At 46.1% G+C, this 20,325-nt stretch overlaps 1 long non-coding RNA gene across 1 annotated transcript; it reads left to right on the top strand.

Annotated features, from left to right (window-relative positions):
• The first annotated feature begins 214 nt into the window (after window positions 1–214).
• On the top strand, window positions 215–2,870 carry LOC143694857 (uncharacterized). The gene is made up of 3 exons (XR_013183585.1): window positions 215–346; window positions 1,179–1,365; window positions 1,523–2,870. It is a non-coding gene; the product is annotated as an uncharacterized LOC143694857 (long non-coding RNA).
• The last annotated feature ends 17,455 nt before the right edge of the window (window positions 2,871–20,325 follow it).

Below are 20,325 nucleotides of genomic sequence, written 5' to 3'. Positions count from 1 at the left end.
CAAAAGATATATTTCTGGCTTGAGCAATAAGGGATCTAGGGAAAGCCAGGAGATGAAAGGTCAAGCAAGAGGAGCTTGTGAAACCACACTGAAGCAGAACTGCAGGTTGTAGCCAGCCAGGAGCTTGTACTGCAATTGACAGGGCTATTCATGGAAAGGGTTTTGATTAGAGTTGCCATGACAATGGGAAACACCTAAAAAAGATCTATGAAATGTTAAATCGGCGTCAAGCCAAGAAGTTAAGCCAAATCCTGCACTCTGGTTATTCCTGTGAGTCAGTGCCTTTCATCACAGCCTTGCTAAAAGAAGGATTTGCTCGTCTGACTTTGAAGATTTGGGAAAACAGGTATGAAATGTAAATTATGATGGAAAAGATTCGTGCTGTAAAGAATTGGCTGTGGAAGGATGCTGGAAATCTTGTAAATACTGTCTGCAGCTCTTGCTTACTGTGCTGCACATGCACACATGGAGTCCTGTGATTGTGATGGACAGGTGGGGATGGCTGTGTTCTGAATGAATGCAACACAGCACCCACTCTGCATGGCCTACAGGGTCCAGGGATTGAAATTTCCATCTCTAAACCTTTACTGAGAGTTTTCAAATCCAAAATGAGTGGCGCTGAATTTCAAGGACCCAGCAAAAATAATTCACTTTTGAAAGCAAAGTGTTTTCTCAATATATCAGAGGTGAGAAGAAAACCTGGTGTTGCCAATTTTTGAATGAATAATGATGTGAGGGAGGGTGGGGGTTTTCTCCTTCATTAGAGGTATCTCTGGATACAGGATCCCTGGAGCTTCCAGCAAGGACCAGAGACTGTATCCCCCTGTCAGTTTGTTTTTTTAATTTTTTGCAGAACTGACCATACTGTTAGCCCAGAGAAAGAAAGTTATGCTGTTGAGCCATATGCTTTCCTGTTATGTTCTGCAGAGAATAAAGTGTGATTAGCTATTGCCACTTCAGTTTTAGCAGATTGACACCTCTTAAATGCCAAGATATGCCCAAATAAGCCCACAACAAATGCTTGTGAATGGACAGGCAACTGCATAGCAGTCGTGGTGAAAGTCAAATAACAGCAGTGGGGTGGGGTCTGAGGCCTGTTCTGTCACTTTTCATGGTGGTGTGAATGCCTTTTGTGGGGATCTTTCACATCTAATTTGACTTGTACACCTTCCTTGCAGAGCACCCTGATGGAACAGCTGCCCAAAGGGGACAGGTTGGATCCTCTGTATTTTATGCATTCAGGACAGCAGTGCAGGGTACAAAACACGGCCAGGAGAGGCATCATCTCCTGCTTCTTCTCCTGTCCCCACCCCATCTAACAGCACAGCAGCAGAAAGGACAGGCTTGTCTCCAAAGGGAATAATGGTATGTTAATGAGAGCCTTGCTCCCTGAAACTGCTGGTTCTGGCTGTGGCATTGGAGAACATGAAATTCCATATTTTACTGTGCAGGCTGCACAGATTCCCCTGCTGTGCAAATCCTCATGTGTGAACCACAGTCACCACCATCTCTTTCCTTCCAGGTATTGCCTGCTTGTAGGGCTGGAATCAGAGCTGAGGAGCCTGTCCTGCTTTCCAAAGCCTGTGAATTTCATTAATGCACCAAGGGTTTTACGTCTGCCAGTACCAGATCCCCCCCAATTTATTCTGCCCTTGTTCCCTGCTTTTGTAACCCAGATATTTGCATAAAGCAGAGCAGCAATGCCAAGTGCTGGTGCCTCCTTTCCTGCTGCACAGGCTCCATATGCTGCCTATCTGTGTCAATTCAGGGAGCTCTGCCATTGCAGGAGGACAATTTTCAGGCTGTGTGTGTGTAAATTAGAGCTGACAGTCTGCAGCTTTAATTTATGGACTGAAGCTGATCTTTGCTCACACCCTACCCATCAGATAACCTTAGCACCATGATCAATACAGCCAGATAATTACAGCTAGCAGAAAAGCTAAGTGCAGGTTTCCAATGGTTTTTTTCATCAAAACAAAGTCCTAGGGATATGTTCCTGCCAAGGCTTAGACAATTCTCCTTAATTACACCAGGAGCTCACACAAGCCTAATACTATAAAATACTTTTTACGTGAACACCCTCAACCAGAAATTCCTTCTCATCTAAATCTAGCTCCTCTATCTTGGTATGAGTCTCTAATTCTGCATGTGTAGGGGGAAAACTGTCCCTCTGTTTCCCTGTTGATCTAGTGCCAAACCCACTGACGTCAACAGCCAGGAGGAGAATGACTGAGAAAAAGGAAAACCTGATCTGTGAAACTTCAGAGATTTCTGAAGAAAAGCCTTTGGGCTGTTCTACCTAAAGCTGGTTGATATAATTCCCCACTTGCACCTGGACACCCCACAACTCATTTTTCAAACACATGTTGTCCTTTCACTCTTTATATATTTGCTTTTCCAAGTGTCATGTGAAGCTTGTCCTGTGCAGGCACTGACTCAGAGGAGATCCTGGCAAGCAGAAAGCCATTTCACCCTGCCCTGGGAAACACGAGCCAGCCTGGGGATATCCTGATTTCCTGTGTCAGATGGAGCACCAAGGAAGACACTGCTGCTGACCACAAACATTGACTGCCAAGCCTGAGGATGTGTCACTGTTCAGTGCATGGTGCCACGTGAAACATGGGTGTTTTTCCTGTTTTCACTTGACAATATAGAGAATCAACAAGGTCCACAAGGCATGGATCAGGGTACCCCAGTCAGGACCCAAGGAACAGCTCAGTGATGGATAAAAACTCACCCCTGTGCACCAGAGCAATGCTGTAGGTGAACCCTCTTCATGGGAAATGTTGATGTCCAGCTCTGACTCCAAGGGCATCTGGAATTAAAGAGCAGTAGTTAGCCTGCAGCAGCAAGAAAGCAAAATTACTGCAATCATTAATTGCACAGCTATAAATTCTCTGGGATGAGAAACTTCCACACAGTTGTGAAGATGCCACCATCAGCATGGGCTCTGGTGCACATGCACACCCACAGCATATGTACACACAGAGAGATCAATAGATTGCAAAAAGTAGTGAAACTCTCATTACATTTGGTGTTCTGTGGCTTTTCTGTGACTAAAAGAGCTTTCAACTTCACCAAAGAAAACAAAGAAAGGAAGAAAAGCCTTTTCTTCATGGTTATGTAATGATAGGACAAGGGCGAATGGCTTCAAAGTTAAAAAGGGTAGGTTTAGATTGGGTATTTAGAAAAAATGCATTACTGAGAGGGTGGTGAGGCACTGGAACATGCTGTCCAGAGAAACTCTGGATGCCCCATCCCTGGAAGGGCTCAAGGCCATGTTGGACAAAGCCATGAGCAGCCAGGTCTAGTGGAAGGTGTCCCTGCCTATGGCAGGGGGGATTGAAACTGGATGACCTTTGAAGTCCCTTCCAACCCAAACCATTCTGTGATTCTATAAACAGAAGGAGTTTGGTGGATAGTTTTCCATATTTCCAGTAACTCTTCCCACTTCCAGAAAACAGTCACAAGAAGAAGAGCTACCACGCTTGGATATATTTCAAAGTGCTGGTTGCAAATGTCACACTGGCCCTGCTCCTGCCAGTCTGCATGTCCTGGAAAATGCCAGCTCCCTCCAGGGCATCTCATCTTCCTGACAGAGCCTTGCCTGGGAAGGGTTTTCACCTGTGGGGAGGGACCAGCAGAGGTGTGTGGTTTGGATGCTGCTGGCTGTGGGTAAAAGCCTGGCAGCAGTGGAGAGCCTGGGGAAAACCCATTAGTTAAGAGCCGAGGCACCCGATGCTGTTATCACTAATGCCTTCAGCACAGGACAGGGTTGCTATCAATTTCATAATAAATCAACGCCATTTTCTAATATGAACCAATTTATCTGCCAGGCTGACTTGCCAAACACTATTAGAGGCTGAGGTCAAACTGAAAAAGACATATCATGTTTTCAGCTTCTCCTCCTAACTCCATATCTCCAAGGCACACTCTGCAGTCACTGGTTCACAGCTCTTCCCCCTCCCAGGAGACTTCTCCTTCAGGAGACTTTCATTTAGAGACGATGCAGACACAGCAGGAATTATGTATTTAATGCCAGCCACTAACACGATAACTAAGGCTGAAGCTATCACCTGTCTTTTGTCACCCCCGTACAGTATTTATGGAGATAGAATAAAAAGATTATTTGAAAGGCTTGATTTGCAGCAGAACCAAGAAAATCCTGGTTTACTACAACCAAGCCAATGTTATGATTTTTATCTGTATTCATTTAGACTACAGCTCTGGTGGAGACACCCATCTTAAAGAATTAGCTACGGTAAACAAGATAGGAGAGAGATTTGAGAATGTTATTTATAGAAGGAATCACACAGAGATGGCCATAAAATGAGTAATACATAACAAACATGGATAAGAATACACAAAAGAAACAAAGGAATCTCTGCCTTGAATGGTCATTGCAGAGCACAGGCTTGTGGAAAATTCACATTCAGGGGAGCTGGGAGCTGCTGGCAGCCAGGAGCCTTGGGCTGCACCAGATGAGAACACAAGGGTGTTTAACTGTTCATCTGACATTACAGAGTGGCCTAGCCAGCCACTGCCATTGCCAGGGCAGCTGAGTATGGATCATCCCATCTGGGAGAGTTAAGGGGCTGCTGAAAGCTGGAGTAGCAATAATTGATCAGCAGTGCCCATCCTGGCCACGTGAGCAGGCACAGAAACAAAGGGGGAGAGGTGCCTTGCAGGGCAGGGGCAGCTATGGGTGGCAAAAATGGGCTTAGTCTAAAGAAAAACTTGGATCAGGAAAACAAAACCAGAACTGAGGGACAAAAACGTCAACTTGCAGCCAGACAGATTCAAATCAGGTACAAGTCAGGCATGAGGAATGAATTCTCCAATGACACAATTACCATGGCAGCAGCACAAATGCCACCAACAGCCAGGCATGCCTGGCAGCAGCTTGGCTTTTTCCATACTTGTCTCCTTGCAAATCCCTACTTGCACCACTACTTCCATTAAACTAATGGAAATAAAATCCAGATTGCAGCATGTGTTTAAGGAATACTTCACAATTCATGATGCCAGCAAAACAGTCAGAAAAAACTGTTTCAATCAAAAAAGCAGAAAGGATTGCAAGGGCTGTTAGGGCTCATACTTGTGAAAAAGAAAGCCAAAGCACTTCAAATTAAAATCTGGGTGAAGCATCACTGCTCAGAAAGGGCAGTCAGCAGAAGTTTCAGTGGCACAGGCAGTTACAGAAGATGCCAAGGAAGGTGCCTGGTTTGACTCTTCCTTGCAAAGGGAATTCCCTCAGGTGCATTTTTTGAAATCTTTGGATTTTCCACTTACAGCACTTACCTACTGGAAAATAACTCAAAACTCTTTTTATTGCTGGCTAGACACTTCTAACACATATCCCTTAATATTTTTCTCCTAATGCCAATTTGAAAAAAAAAAATATTCCAGGCAGAAAAGAACTGGTCAAATCGGCAGTAAACAAGATTACTTATGGTGTGCTTTAAAATATTATGGATACAAAGGCATAAAAGGAAGGATGTACTCCCTTAATCTTTTCCTTCCAAAGAAGCTGACCCTTTTCTATCCCAGATTGTATTTAGCTGATGCATATCTTCATATGCAAATATGATTTGATGTGAAGCCTGCTGGACTCAGTAGAAGGATTTCTTCTGGCATTCATCAGCACTGAGCCAAGTCCATACTACTAATGAAATTTCTTAGATAGTAATAACAACATTATGAGTGGTGTCACCTTTGTTATAAATCCAGGGTCAATAATATTCAATTTGACACAACCTTAGTTTTCCTGAAATTTTGGTCCAGAGGGCTCTCACTGCTCAGCCATGAAGTTGACTACAATGAGTAAAAAGCAGCAGGAAAGTGGGTAAAATGGTGAACTTCTATTGCATTTATTCTGAATAGAAGCACAGTGAAAGGAGTAGGTTCCACAGAGCAACCACAAATTACTTCACCACAGCCTCACAGATTGTAAGTGGTTTGTGCTGGTGACTTGGATATCAACAGCCAAGAAAATGCAATAATATTATTCAGAAATTTCAACCATGTGATTTTTGCAAAATGTTAAAATTGGAAAATTGAAGGGAAAATATTTTAGGCTGTCATGAAGTTGTTCCTTCTCTCCTTCCTTGCCCCCCGCCAAACCCCTCAAAACAAAACCCCAAAGGTCCAGAAGCAAATATTTGGTTGACTAAAGGCTATTTCATCCCATCTTCAGCTTAAGCTTCTGAAGGAATTAAAAATAGAAACTTTAAAACTAATTAATTTAAAATACTGCAAAGAAAAGAATGAATTTTTCATGTCTGGGTGCCAAAATGAATCATTTAAACTTTAGAAGTTCATTTCCATACACAGCTTCTGTTCATTTAAATTGTATTTTCTGAGGACTTTTTTCTCTCAACCAAACTGTAAGATGGGGAGTGGATTTATGCACTGCAACACATCTGGGTGAGGGGCTCTGTGTCAGCTGAGCTGGGCAGGGGCAGGGAGGGTGGCAATGAAGGAGGCTGGGGATGAAGGTTTGCCTGGGGATGTCACCTGGCGTGCTGAGCTGTGTCCCTCAGCGGAGGCTGGCTCCACCACTGGAGCAAAGAGAAGCCCTGCTGACCTTCAGGCTGCCCTTGCCCCATCTTAGCCTGGCAGAGGCCACAGTAACCCATTCCCCACCCACTTCCACACGATGCTCATTTGGGAAATCTCCCCCTATGAATGAGCGCGGCAGGGAACGCTGCAATGACACTAAAATACCTGCTCTGAAGCAAGTTGCAATTTCTTTCCCCGTATAAACCTATCTGTAGAAAATGATGCCACAGCCACTCATATTAAATTGTCAGTGAGCACATCCCTTAAAAGCTTTTTATTCTGTTTTTAATTTATGGCAGTTGACAAGGAGGAGAATTGAGAGTGCTGGTGCCGATCCCGGCGTGGCTCAGCCCGTTTGCTCTGGCCAAGTGCTGGGCCAAGTGCCCAACAGCCCCAGCTGTATATCCTGGTTTTTCATTAACAGAGATTGTCACTCCACCACCTCTGCACTCTGTTTTTATCTGGCTACTGAGCTCTGGAAACCATTAGGTGTCTTTCTCCATTAGGCATTAAAAGCAGGTATATGTGTTCGAGCAAGAAGCTTTCTCTGGTTGCATGACACCTCCTCTCCTTTTTACCTAAATGTTCTCATTTATCCCACAGTGTTTTAGGCACTTTGGGATGGACAGTGCACCAGGAGTGCTGTGGTCCTTCTGATTGTGGCAAATGGGAAGGACACGATCCCAGCAGGGACCACTCTCACACAGTGCAGCTCACAGCTTGTGACTCCTGGGGCTCCATCGACTGCTTTGGGGACATTTGGGAAAGACAGCTGAGACTGAGATTCTGCTTTCAGTTGGCTTCAATTTACTGCAACTGTAGCTGCAGCTCCACTGGAAATTGGTGTCTGCAATCAATAAAGCTCAGAATCACCTTTAAGCTTAAGGAGAAAAGGACCAAACCTTGGGATACTCCATAGCTGAGCCTGCAAGCAGCTGCTGACAAATCCCGACTTTTGCATGGGAAAATATCTGCACTTTTTAAAGAGCATGGACCCTGCTCCTGCTTGGTACTGTGCCAGGGTGGCAGTGTCTCTCCCAGACCTTCACCCCTGTGTGATCACCACTGCATCAGATGCTTCAATGTCACAGTGTCAGCTCGTTAGTACAGGGAAAGAGCTTCCCTTGATTAGCAGTGCTGCCTGATCAGGAGGTATTTAAGGAAGCAGGCTCTGAGTATTGCTTTCTGCAGTGTGCATTAGGACAGCCCAAGGTTTCTGCCCCAAGATACATGCCTGTGGTCAGACACAGATGGATGTGGGAAAGGGAATCTTGGTTGTCACTGCTGAACTTGGCCCAAGAACAAATTTCAGGAGCAAACACCCCATCAAGCAATGTGGAAAACAAGCAAGAAAATCCTCCTGTTCTGGGCAGACAGGGAAAGCAAAGGAGATCACCTTGGCCTTCCTTCCTGCCCCTGTACCCACCCACCATGGCCTGTTTGCTAAGGGAGCATTGTTAGAGATGAAAGCTCCAAACACCTCAGTGAGGCAGTGTGTCAGGGCCTCTCCTTGCATCTCCTCCCTTGGTGTCAGCAGAGATTCTGTCTGGGCTGGTTATATTTATAAAACTGCAGTGAGCAGTGTGAGTGTTGCAATCAGCTCCCAGTGCTAAATATGGCTTTGGCAGATACTCTGGAGCTTCACTAAATCCCCTTCCTTGGGGAAGGAGAGCATCTCAGACTGTCTATCACCCTGGCTCTGGCCAGCCTCGGCACGTGGCAGTGCCTGCTGTCCCCAGAGGCTCTTGGCAGGGCTTCATCTCAGGCAGCAAGGCTGCTAGGAAGGCAGGGAGAAGGTTAGGGGATGGCAAAATTGGCAAAATAACCATGAGGTTAACCCCTGGTAAAGCCACCAGACTTCTGTTCTATTTTTATTTGTGTCCTGGGAGTGTCAGGCTGGTCCCTGCTCAGTTTTGGGCAGCTTGTATGGGCATCTGTATGCTCAATTTTGGGCACCTGGGGCAGCACTTGCTGGATTCCTGGGTTAAAAGCATGGCTTTTTCAGAAGGTGGTGGTCTCCAAAAATCAGATAGAGATATTGGGAAATACCAAGAGGAAACCAAAGAGAAGCAATATGGCTGGGCTTAGAGACCTGGAAGACCTGAGGCCTCACAGACAGCAGTGAAACCCTCGCTCCTGTGGCACATATTTGAACTTCTGCCAGGGGAAAACTTCTGAGTTTAACTAACAAATGGAGGCATTTTTCTGCCACAAAGAAGCACTCTTTTGAGTCTGGGAAACCTAATCCACTTGCAGTGCTGATGGCTCATGGAAATGTTTGGCAGAGGGGAGCGGAGCGAGGCGGGGCAGAGTGCCAGGGATGTGGTGGAGTGGAGGTGTCCCATCCAGCAAGTCGTGCCTCCACCCCTCTCCAGCTCCCTTTGAGAGAGGCACAAGTGTCTACCAGGGCAGATGTGCCTGCTGGGATGATCCTGGGACTTTTCAGGGGCCTTATGGAATTTGTTTCAGAGTGCCAACACCCAGTGCACAAGGAACTGCATTTTCTCCCAACAAGCTTTCCTTAAGAGCTGGTACTGTCTCTGTGACTCAGTTCCCTCTGCAGGTCATGGACACATGTCTTATGTCTTGTATGTGTTATAAAAATAAATACATTAAGAATTGCAAGATACCCAGAAGCACTGTAAAAAGCACAGGTGAGATCAAGGGGAGTTTTCCCATCTTTGCCATCTTCCCTGCCTACACATTAAATAACAGTGAAAATATATGAATTCTGTCATCAGTAGAAAAGAGACACTTGTCCTTCCCAGTATTTGTTGGCTTCCAAACATCACCCTGACATTCCTATCTCTTTTACTCTTCTCTCTTGAAATACAGGGGTTTTTTTGAACAGGCTTCTAGTGTAGGCAAAAAGCACTGAATTTCTTACAGACTGAAGTGTGTCCTCCAGGCTAAAGAGTCATCCTCCTTTGTCCTGAGCCTGAAATGAAGCCCAAGTTGAAGCAGGATGCTCAGTTGGGACAGTGGGGCCAGGGCAGAGCCTCTCTGGTTGCTGAACTGACAGGCTGCCAGCAGCCCCACTGGGAAATGATTGATTAGTTTTGCCTTTGCCATCTGCTAATTAGCTAAAGGAATGGATTTGCAGATCCAGAGAGCTGCCTGAGGGGAGGAAAGCAGCCAGAGACGTTGGTACCCTCAGGTCAGGGCTGACAGCATGCAGCAGCACTTGGAGCTCGCAGCGAGGAGCAGCTCATGGGTCACATTTCTGCAGCCAGGAGCTGCCTCTGCCCTGCTGCCCCCATGGTGGGAAAGGAAGGAAGGAAGGAGGAGACCCTGCTCCAGTGCTTGACTTTAAAAGTCACAGTGACTTTAAAGTGAGAGTGAATCCATAAACACCTACATGTTTGCATGGTTATTGTCAGAGCAGAGAACTGCAGGATCACCCTGGCACCTGTACTCAGGCCTTAATATCTGGGAGCAGCATGGGCAAGTGAAGGGCAGGGTTTGGTGCCAGGACTGGATATAATTTCATGTGTTATGTCCATTTGATTGCCCACTTAGAAATTATAAAAGTGTACTGTATTTTAAAACTGCAATCATAAGACAGCAGTTTCCATCTGAATGATAATGAAACACACTCCAAGGTTACACTGGGACTTGGCTGGTGCTATTAGAGATCAGCTCAAAGCTACAAAAGAAAAAATATATTGCACTAATAAGTGTTCCTCGTGTACAAGTTCCCCTACAGGAGTAATTAAATGTGACTTTTTTTTTTTTGTTCAGATGGCTGATTTGTGGGATACCTGTAATATTTCTGTCTGAGGCTCCAAAAAGAAAATTTGAAGACTGAGATATTTTAAAGACAGTGACTACTCAACCTGGGGAGAATTCCCACCTGGCTGTGACAGGAGCTACTGCTTGGGGAATGTGCTGCCAGGTCCATGAGTGAGGCCACAAGGGTGAATTTCAATGTACCACAGAGAAACATTTTATGCAGGGGCTTGACCCTGCTCCCTCTTTCCCATGGAAAATAGCTCAGGGCTTATGTCTGTACCTCCCATGGAAATACTTCCAGAAATGGGAGGCTCAGATTTTCAGGATCTTGGGAAGTCTCTGAACTGCTGGGAGCATCACCCCACACTCTTCATGGCCATGCAGATGAGTCCAGCTGTGCAGCCAAGGGCAGAGGCCAGGAATGGCCCTGGGGGTGCAGTAGGGACACCCAGAGTGCACCCAGGAATGCATCCCAGGGTTTAGACCTGAGCTGAACACACATTTTTTGTCAAGCACTGGAACAGGCTGCCCAGGAGAGAGGTGGAGTCACCACCCCTAGAAATGTTCAAAACCCTTGGCAGGGTTAGGTAAATGGCTGGACTTGATGATCCTAGAGGTATTTTCCAACCTTTCTCACCTGGAATCCTACATAAACATTAATCATCACAGGTTTTTTGGAATGTGACAAATTGAAAAAGCCCTGCATGAAACTCCCTATAATTACACCTCTCTGGCTCAACAAATCACATCAGGCTGCTCCCAGTGCCCAGGAGCCATTCCCCAGCCATGAATCTGTGCTAGAGAGGGAAAACCCATCAGCAACCTGGGATTGTCAGCGACTGCTCTGTCCAGGTCTGGAGGTGAACAACTGCTGCTCCAGACACTGGAGATTTACCCAGTGCTGGAAACTGGGTAAGAACTGGGAGAGCAGTGCAGGACTGCCTGGGGGAACCCTGGGTCTCCTCTGCAGAGGAACAGTGACAGATTTGGCTTGTGTGGATAAGGGAGACAGGGGGTGGCCAGACAGGTCTGCTGAGCATTTTGTGCCACTGAGGCCAAAGGAATTAGCGTGGAGGCTGGGAGGGAAAAGCTTGACTCAAGCTTTCACAGACATATATCCACACAATTAAGGTCAGGGGCTTATGGCAGTCAGTTCTATTTCTATTTGTTTATTTATTTGTTTTCCTAATGGCTTGGTTTCAGTGCTGGATGGCTGCATTTGAGCCCTGCAAGCTGCTGATTTTGCAATCCTTTCTCTCTGGTGAAAGTGTTTTGTTTATATTACCAGGCATGTGTTATTTCAATTTTTGTTTATATCTCCTGTATCAATCAGTGAAACAGTCTCAAGAAACAAGGCCAGGCCAAGGAGAAACACGCAGGTTTTGTTTGGACTGAGATATAGCATTCCTGAAAATTGGCTGCACCTCAGAAAAACTCTGCAAATAATGGTATTTACTGCTCCCCTCCTTGCAAACAGAGCTGAAACCCAGGCTTTTCCAACGAGTGACTTGATAGGGAAGGCAGAGCTGATTAACCCCTGGCTTTCCTCACTTTATTAGCTCTTTGGATGGTAAAAAAAAAACCAAAAACCTTTTCTGGGCAAGCCTCAGGATGGACTTGGCCACCCTGTTAGTCCCTTCCATCCATGCTGAGAGCTGGTGCTCAGTACCTCACCTACAGGGCAGGAGCATCCATGGATCTGTGAGCAGGTCTGTGTACATCCATTTCTAACCTCCCCCCCTGCCTAGCTCAGGAAAAAACCACAGTTTGCTCAGTGTCTGCTGGCAGTGCTGTGCACAGCAATGGGGATCAGAGCCCCTGCCCCACCATGGCTCAGCCCCAGCACAGGACCCTGGGTGATGGTGAGCACCAGCATGGCCAAGCCTGGAAGATGGGCCTGCCACCCTCAGCTGGTGGGGCTGGGAGGAAACCTCCAGACCCTGCAGAGGCTCTCCCTGGCTTCTGTGATCTGGTCTGTAGGCAGAGAGGGGGAGAGGAAAGGAGTGGGATCACTGCCACTAAGGACCCAAGCCATATTTTCATTTTGGACTTGAGGTTTCTGCCTATTTGAATTAAAACAAGAGATTCTTCCAAGAAGCAAACATGGGGAGGGGGAAAAGAGTGCCAGCCTACAATTGCTGGATAGGTCAAAGAAATGGGTTTCCTAACAGGAATGTGACAGCTCAAGGATTTACAGATGAAAGCTTAAGGACACGTGCATATATTTGTGCCTGAGATGAATGTAAAAGGACATAAATACCAGTTAAAATGTATTCCAAGAAAAAACCCAACACACTCTTGTACTCCAATCATTACAATTCAAACAAAGCAATTGTCAATTCCCTAGCAATTTACATTTAAATGCACAATATAATTCTCATGCTAAATTGTCTATTTCCAGTGTAGGCCTCACCCAGAGTGTGTGTGGGAGGGGGAGAGGAAGGCCATGGCTGGACTTGTGGATAGCCACTGGTCAGGGGGAGCTGTGCTGTGCAGCTGGGCTCAGTCACCTATTTTTCTGCTTTCCCTCAAACAAACAGGGACACTCACTTTTCAGCAGAGAAACCCAGCAACATTTTCACCTGAAAAGCAGAGGAGATGGGTAGATCTGGAAAAACAGGGTCAAGATCAAAATGTTCAGGCGTAGCAGGGCCTTAATATGACATTTTTAGACACAAGCAGGTCCCTCCTCAGACAGAGAGGTCTTGTCCTATTCTGTGCTCAAAACCAAGCCCTCTCCCAGAATTCTTCTTATTGCAACATATTTCTGCTAACAAGATAAGGCTTGCTGTAACATCAGCCTGCCTACACGTCATCCACTGCCTGCTTCCCATCTGTTAGTCTTGATATTTCCTTAATCTCTTTCTCTCACACAGCTCCATGAATAGTTCCCCTCTGTAGCACAGGGAGTGAAATTGGAGAACACAGAGCTGCTCTCTGGGAAAGGCATATATTGGTTTGAAATGAGAAGCTTAAAGGCCCAGGCAGGTTGGCTGTTCCCTGAGACAGCAGAGAGAAAAGCAATGAGAAAATGGAGGGAGAGCTGAATTTGAAGTGTCTGTTCTTTAATTATAAATGTTCTTCCTCCAAACAGCTTTTCTTAACAGCTGGTCATCAATTACGCAGAGTTACTGAGGTTTTCAGACAGGAGATCAATAAATGGGATTTTTTTTCTTGGCCAGGAGAAACCATTACATAATGGCTGTGTTTCTTCCCTCTGCTTGCCAAGCTTTCAGGAACTGGCAGGCGTTCAAGACAGTGAGGCTATTCTTAGATGAGGGGCACAGCATCCAGCTCAGCAGCAGCAGCAGCAGCAGCAGCAGTGTGGTCTCCACTGCCTGGAGCCCAGAAGGGCATCCAGGGAGGGTCAATGTGGGACAGGACACATCAGCCCCCTCATCCTGGGGAGGGCACAGAGCTGGATGTGGCTTTTGGAGGATGTATGTTAATGAATCAACAGCCTCAGTGCAGCAGCATGTCCGAGATGCTTTTAGAAATGTGCCAGATCTAAATAAAAACAGACCAGACAGTGACAGGGGAAGATGGACAGGCTTCCAGAGCTATCTTCTGCTTCACAGAGGAACCTCAAGATGTGAGGCAGAATAAATATACCTGTAGTGTAGCAGCTTGAGAACTGCACACCTTTCTTGTCTGGTTTATATGTTATTTGCAGTGAAATCGAGGCTATCTGCACCAAAAAAAAAAAAAAAAAAAAAAAAAAAAAAAAAAAAAAAAAAGGGAGAGCTGCTTTTGCACAGCCTGCAACCTTTGCTGTGTGTTCCATATAAATCAGGCTGCTGCTGTTTGCTCTAAATGGAGGATCTCATCTGTGTCTTTGCAGATGACCTGTCTCACACAGACATGACACATAAGCATTTCCAGAGACATTTCTGTGACCTGCTAGCATGCCATAAACCATCTGGCTACCTCTATAGTAGCAGAGCTTAAAAACGAGGCCACTCCCTTTGCAATCTGTGGCTTACAAATAAAACAAAATTCTGTGGAGGGGTGGTGCTGCCACAACCTCGGGTTGTCACGTGCCAGCCTGGAGCTGCAGCAGCGTGTTCCAGTCACAGCCAGCGCTAAATAACGAATTTGTCAGCTCCTCATGGCACAAATCTGCTCTATGGGGTGGTGTACATCTACCAGCCCTTCCCCAGGTGACAGCAAGCAGGGTAAGGCTCAGTAGGTTAGGCTTGGTAGAAACATAAACCTAAGAAAAAGCAAATTTTCCCCTGCCAGGGGCTGAGCAGGGGAAATGCACCTTTTCCACTTCTGGAGGTTGTCAGTATCAGGCAAGGAGGGCAGGAGCAGGGTGGGCTGAGAACCAGCCTGAAACCACTGGTGTGAGTGTCTCTCATGTGAGCATCACCAGTGAGATCCCCACCAGGGTGGTCCTTGGAGGTGCTCAGCAAAGCAATGCAAAACCAGAAAAAAAAAACCAAACCAAATATTTTCATGGCTCAAAAACTACGTGAGAGTGTTCAAGCTGCCAGAAAGGCCTGGTGCTCTGGGGAGAAATGAAAAGATGCATTTCAAAGCACAGCAATAAAAGCACATTACAGCACCTGAGCCAAAACGTGCTCTCAGTTCACCTTCCAGTGTAAGATCCAGAACAAGGCTTGGCTGACATCCACATGTACAAAGGTTTGGTCTCAGAGAGAGGGACTTCCAAGGCTGTTCCCAGTACAACAAGCTGGGGCACAAAGGCGTTTGTGGTGTTGGCTTTCCCAAGCCCCAGGGATCTTGCTGTGATAGTTCCAGGCGTTACATAGCTGCAGATTTTCCTGTCTGACCCGTGAGCAAAGCGAGTATAATTCAGTCATCTTCTATCTGACAGCTCTTCTATCTACCTCTACAGATGATTCCCTTAAAATAAAAGTGTGGCATCTACTGCCAGGTAGTCAGTGAATCCTGTTTGCAAGCAAGATAACTAACAACAAAACCCCTTGAAGAAAACTAGCCAAATGTTAAAAATAGCCCCTCAAGCAAAGGCTCCACAAAGCAAATGCACATCACAAGAGCAGCAGTGGCCTCTGTGATATCATTTCCAAGATTAATTCATGCTTAATAAACAGCACAATAAAGCCAGTTGATAGCAATTCTTTTCTCCAGGCCAAGTAATGCTTATTGCCTTTATCCTATCTGATGTATATGCAGAAGGGAACATGTGCCAGCCTTGGTATGAAAAGGCAAATTACACTTTATAGGTGAGACTGAAGGAGCAGATAGAAGTGATTGCACAGGGAAAAACAGTAACCTGAAGGGGTCCTGAGGAAAGACCTGGTTTTCAGGGGAGTTCAAGAAAATCCATTTTCCTAGAAGGGAAGAGGTAGATCCTGCCAGGTACAGAGAGGGGTGGCATCCCTCTGTTACCCACGAGAGAGAATCAGCCTGCAGCAACTAATCCTGACCTGGGGGGGTCCTGCCAGCCCCTCAGGCCCCTTCAACACCAGTCCCCACAGACCTACAGCAGAAGCACAGAACCTGCCCTCATCTCACACTCCTCAGGCTCCTTCCCAGCCTGCGAGCCGCTCGCGTTTTTCAGCCCGCTCTGGGTCACCCACATTTGTTTTTTCCCTGAAGAAGGGGAAAAATAAATTAATGAAACACCACAGCATGCAAGACGGCCTCCCCCTCACCGCCTGGCTTCTCCTGTGAGCACTGCCAGTGCTTCACCTCCCATTTGATGTAAATTCAGCACAAGACTGCGAGGCGCGGTAGTTTCTGTGGGCAGCAGAAATGAAAGGGAATGACAGAGGCAGAAAAAAAAGAAAAAATAAAAAAAAAAAGGGAGAAAGGAAGATCTTAAGCTCTTTGATTGTGCTGGCTCTTTGTTCGAGGTATACAAAAAAAAAGACCAACCTGCTGAAGGATTTGTCTCCTCGAGATAATAACCTGTTCAGGGGACTTGTCTCACCTTTCAGTGGAGTTCCTCGGAAGGGATCCCACCTCTCAGACAGCCCCTGAACAACAAGGGTTATTTTTGGCCAAGGCTGAGATCCTTTTCTGAGCCCTTTTCACCCCAGTTTTGCCCCAGGACCCCTGTTGAGCCATGGGAAGCCAGGCACCCTCCCTGAGCTGTGGGCTGGAGCAGGGACCCCCTGCCCAGGTGTGGTGGGAGGCATCTGCAGGAGCACCCTTGGGAGGGCAGGAGGGGCTGTCCCCACTGCCAAGCCAGGACATCAGCCTGCAGAAGGGACAGCAAGCAGATGGACACGTCACAGGCCAGGCCCTCATGGGGCGTAGATCAGTGAATTGTCCCCAGACTTGTACCCTTCAGAGCAATGGATGTGGGCTGCCTGCAGGCTGCCAAGAAAGAGTTAAATTCCATGATTCAGCAGGCATCTGCTCAGCTCCCAGGAAAGCTTCTTTGCTCAGATTTATGTCAGTCTTGAAAGAAGGGAAGCAGACCAAACTAAGGCAAATCAACGGCATTTTAGGAAAATATCCTTTTTTCCCTGAACTTCTGAGAATTTCCTCATTACATCTGCTGTATTAATTTTTTCCTTTTTGTGACACAGTACTGCAAACTTCTAGTCCTGGGAATAACTTCAAAACATTTAAATCATTCTCCATTCTTCAGCATTTGGATGTTAAAATACTTTACAAGTGTTCGTGGGTGTTGGCCAAGATTTTCAAAAGCAACTATTTATTCTATGTGCCTGCATTTTTGGATGCCTCCCTGCACTGCAAATTTCTGTAATGGGGCTTCATTTTCAGGGGTGCTGGCCTACGAGTCAGAGAAACAGAGATACTTATCTTTTTTGAAAACCTGATATTTAATTTGGCCATACCTTTGTGAGAGAAGAATGGTCAGGAGTTGGGGGATATATCCAAGGTCACACAAGAAGGCTGGGACAAGCCAGGCATGAAGTAAACTTTGCTCAAAATCACCTTAGTTGCAAGGCTATTCTTGTGTTAGATCGAGCAGAAAAGAAGTGCCTTCTTTGAAAGAAAAGGTTGTTATTTTCATGACCAAAAGAGCTCTTAAGGAGAAACAAATGCACTCTTGGCAACTAAAACCGAATCTAGTATTTGAATTTTTTTTTTTTTTTTTTTTTTTTGTTTTGTGTAATTTTAGCTTTTTGGGAAAACAACAAAGATGCTGAGGCAAAAGATGAAAACAAATGTGAGATCAAACAACATTTTGCCAGAGGAGCAAGCCCGGAGTCCTGGACAGTTTGCCAAATAAAGACAACTTGGAACTTGGCTGATAAGAGTGGCTCAGCAAATGAAGCATGTGAAGAAAAATTGTAGTAATAAAAAGGGGCCTCTACTCTCATTTATTTATTTATTTTTTTAACATATGACAATGACATACCTTTCTACAAAGGTAGAAAGGAGGTATGACATTTAGGCTTTAAAATCATCACTGCAGCTTGGAAAGGGACTGGCTGATGGGTTAATTACTATCATTGCTGGAGTGTCCAGCACAGCAAACGCGGCCGGTGCCACACGCGGGGCTGGAAGGATCCCACACCGAGAGCTCTGGAGCAGGGAAAGCAGCTCCTGCTTCAATAACTCCTAATGGAGGACTGTGTTTGAACAGTGATGAGAGGCTTTTATGTGCCTTCAGTGCTGTGAAAGAGCTTAAAAGGTGAACTCCCAGCTCTCTGCTGGCCAGAGGAGATGAATGAAGGTTGTCATTGTTCGGGGCGTCATCGCCATCAGAGGAAATTTTAGACTCCGCCGGGAAGGGGAAGCAGTTTTTCATCTGAGAAGCCTTATCTGGTGTGCAGAGCTGTATTCAGCACAGAGATTTTCTTCTGGACAGAGACAGTGCAGCTGATTCTTGCCCACTCGTGCTCTGTCTGGCTGCTCGGGTGCCACAGGTGAGCTCTGCAGGACACGGTGACAATGTGCCCGTGGTGGGGAGCAGAGCCAGCCCTGGTGGTCAGGGCTGTCCCACGGGGCTGTGAGCTGCAGGGTGCTGCAGGGACAGGGCAAAGGCACAGAGCAGGGGAATGGCAGCCCTGGGAAGCCTCCTGTGAGCTGCTGGAGCAGCTGCAAACACTGTGCTGACACATATCATGTGTCGCTTTGGCCTTCCATCAGCCAGAAGCTGGAAGGAGCAAAGTTATTATTGTAAAGTTACTGTTGCTGTTCCCTTCCGTGGCTGCAATTTCTATACCATATTCCTTAGGGAATACAGAGTTTAATGGGATCCAAAGGCAGGATTTAGCTCATGGCAGTGCAGTGGTTAGGAGGAACAGGTTTGGGGGCTAGGAATGGTTCTTTGGTGCTCACCTCTTAGTGAGCTGCTGATACAAAAAGAAATGTGATTTGTACACAGTTCTTGGGGGACTTCTACAGTTCTGACTGCTCAAAAAACTATTTTGTTGTTCATTTATGCTCATATTAATCACACCTGATGTCCCAGAGAGCGTGGTAGCCTGACATGGATCTCCATACCTGTGTGTAAGCTAACAGAGCTGTCCATCTTCCCTGGTGAATTAAATTCCGTGGGCAAGGGATACCAGTAATCACTAATTCCTCTTCTGAACAAATTGAGTGTAGCAAGACTTGACCACAGCTGCATTTTTAGCAGATTGAGGCCCATGATTTCAAACTGAGATATCTTTGCTTCTACAGTCCAGCTGCAGGCTCACACTGAGGTATTTTTTTAGCCATTTCTCAGAAAGGGATTCCATATCCCTCTGAAAAAAACCCAAACCTAAATGGGATTAACACTGTCTATGTACAGAAAAGCAGTGGAATGAATGGAAGGGATTGCTAGGCTCTGAATTTCCCATCTGCTGGCTGCTAGGTTGTGACAGGATGGTCTGAAAATTGTTCCAAGAAAGGAGTACATAGCACAGAGCATTTCCAAGAATAAAGCTCTTTCTCCAGAAATTAATTCTAAATTTCAACCATTCAAAGTAACCTGCCATGAGGCCCCCACAGTGTGCACTCACAAACAGGAAGCTCTCCAGTCATGGGGAAAAAGCACATTTCTGAATCCTGCATTTGACTTAAAGATGTGAAACCTGTAATTCTTCCACTAATTTTAGGAATGCATGGCAGCGGAGTAGGAGGCCAGCAGAAGCTGAGAAACCTTTTGCTGGCAGCAACAAACCAAAAATTAACCAAAACAGTGCACACTTCTCAGAAAACGAATTATTCATGCAATGGAAAGACATTTCTTCAGCAGATGATCAAATAATTTTGCATAGCTGATGAACCCGAAAATTGCTAAGGAGAAAGCAAAAGGAACTTGTTTCTGAGGGTTATAATTTGCTGGTGCAAACCCTTGCAAAGTGCCTTGCTTTGGCCCCTCAACCACAGATACCCAAGGGGCAGAAGAGAAGGACATGAGCTCTGTAGCAAAGTGTGAGGTGTTCCTGGGACTGAAAACACTGGAGTTTATTGGTGCCCTCACTGCCATAAAAAAACAGCCCCAGGAGGGGAGATACCACCCGAGGGGGCTGCACTGCTCATCCCCACCCCATTCCTTCCTCCCCTGAGGGGCTGAGGAGCATTTTCACACCTGTGAGATTTTCACACCGAGTGCCCCAAGCTGGTCAATAAAGCCACAGCAAAGGTGACAGGAGCAGGGTGCAGGGTACATCAGCCCTGAACACAGCACTGTCCCAGGCACATCAGACAGGCCAGGGAGGAGGTCAGGGAGCACAGGAACAGCTGCTTCTCCAAGCCCTACTCCATCCCCCATGGTGGTGGAGCACAAATTTGCCTTGGTGGCACCTCGGTCCAGTTCCTGTGTGCAGCTGCACAGGCACAGCATCTCTGGAGATACAGTGGATGTGGCCTCACTGTTTTTACAGAGGAGACTAAAAGTAATTGAACAAAATCTGTTTTCGATTAAAGAGATTATATCTCATAGAGCTTTTTTCTTTTTTTAAATTGCACTTAAATGGCTTTTATGTAGCTTGTTATTTTGCAATAAGATTAACACCAAGGTGGATTGAATTACCTGTTAATTCAACACATAATTTACTGGTACCTCCATGTGCCATCCAGGATATATTTAAAGATGTCTTGACAACGGATCCATAGAGCACACAATAAGGA

The sequence above is a fragment of the Agelaius phoeniceus genome, chromosome 10, assembly GCF_051311805.1.
Source record: "Agelaius phoeniceus isolate bAgePho1 chromosome 10, bAgePho1.hap1, whole genome shotgun sequence".
NCBI lineage: Eukaryota > Metazoa > Chordata > Aves > Passeriformes > Icteridae > Agelaius > Agelaius phoeniceus.
The sequence above is the reverse complement of the archived record's forward strand: the minus strand, read 5'-3'. Positions and strand labels throughout refer to the sequence as shown.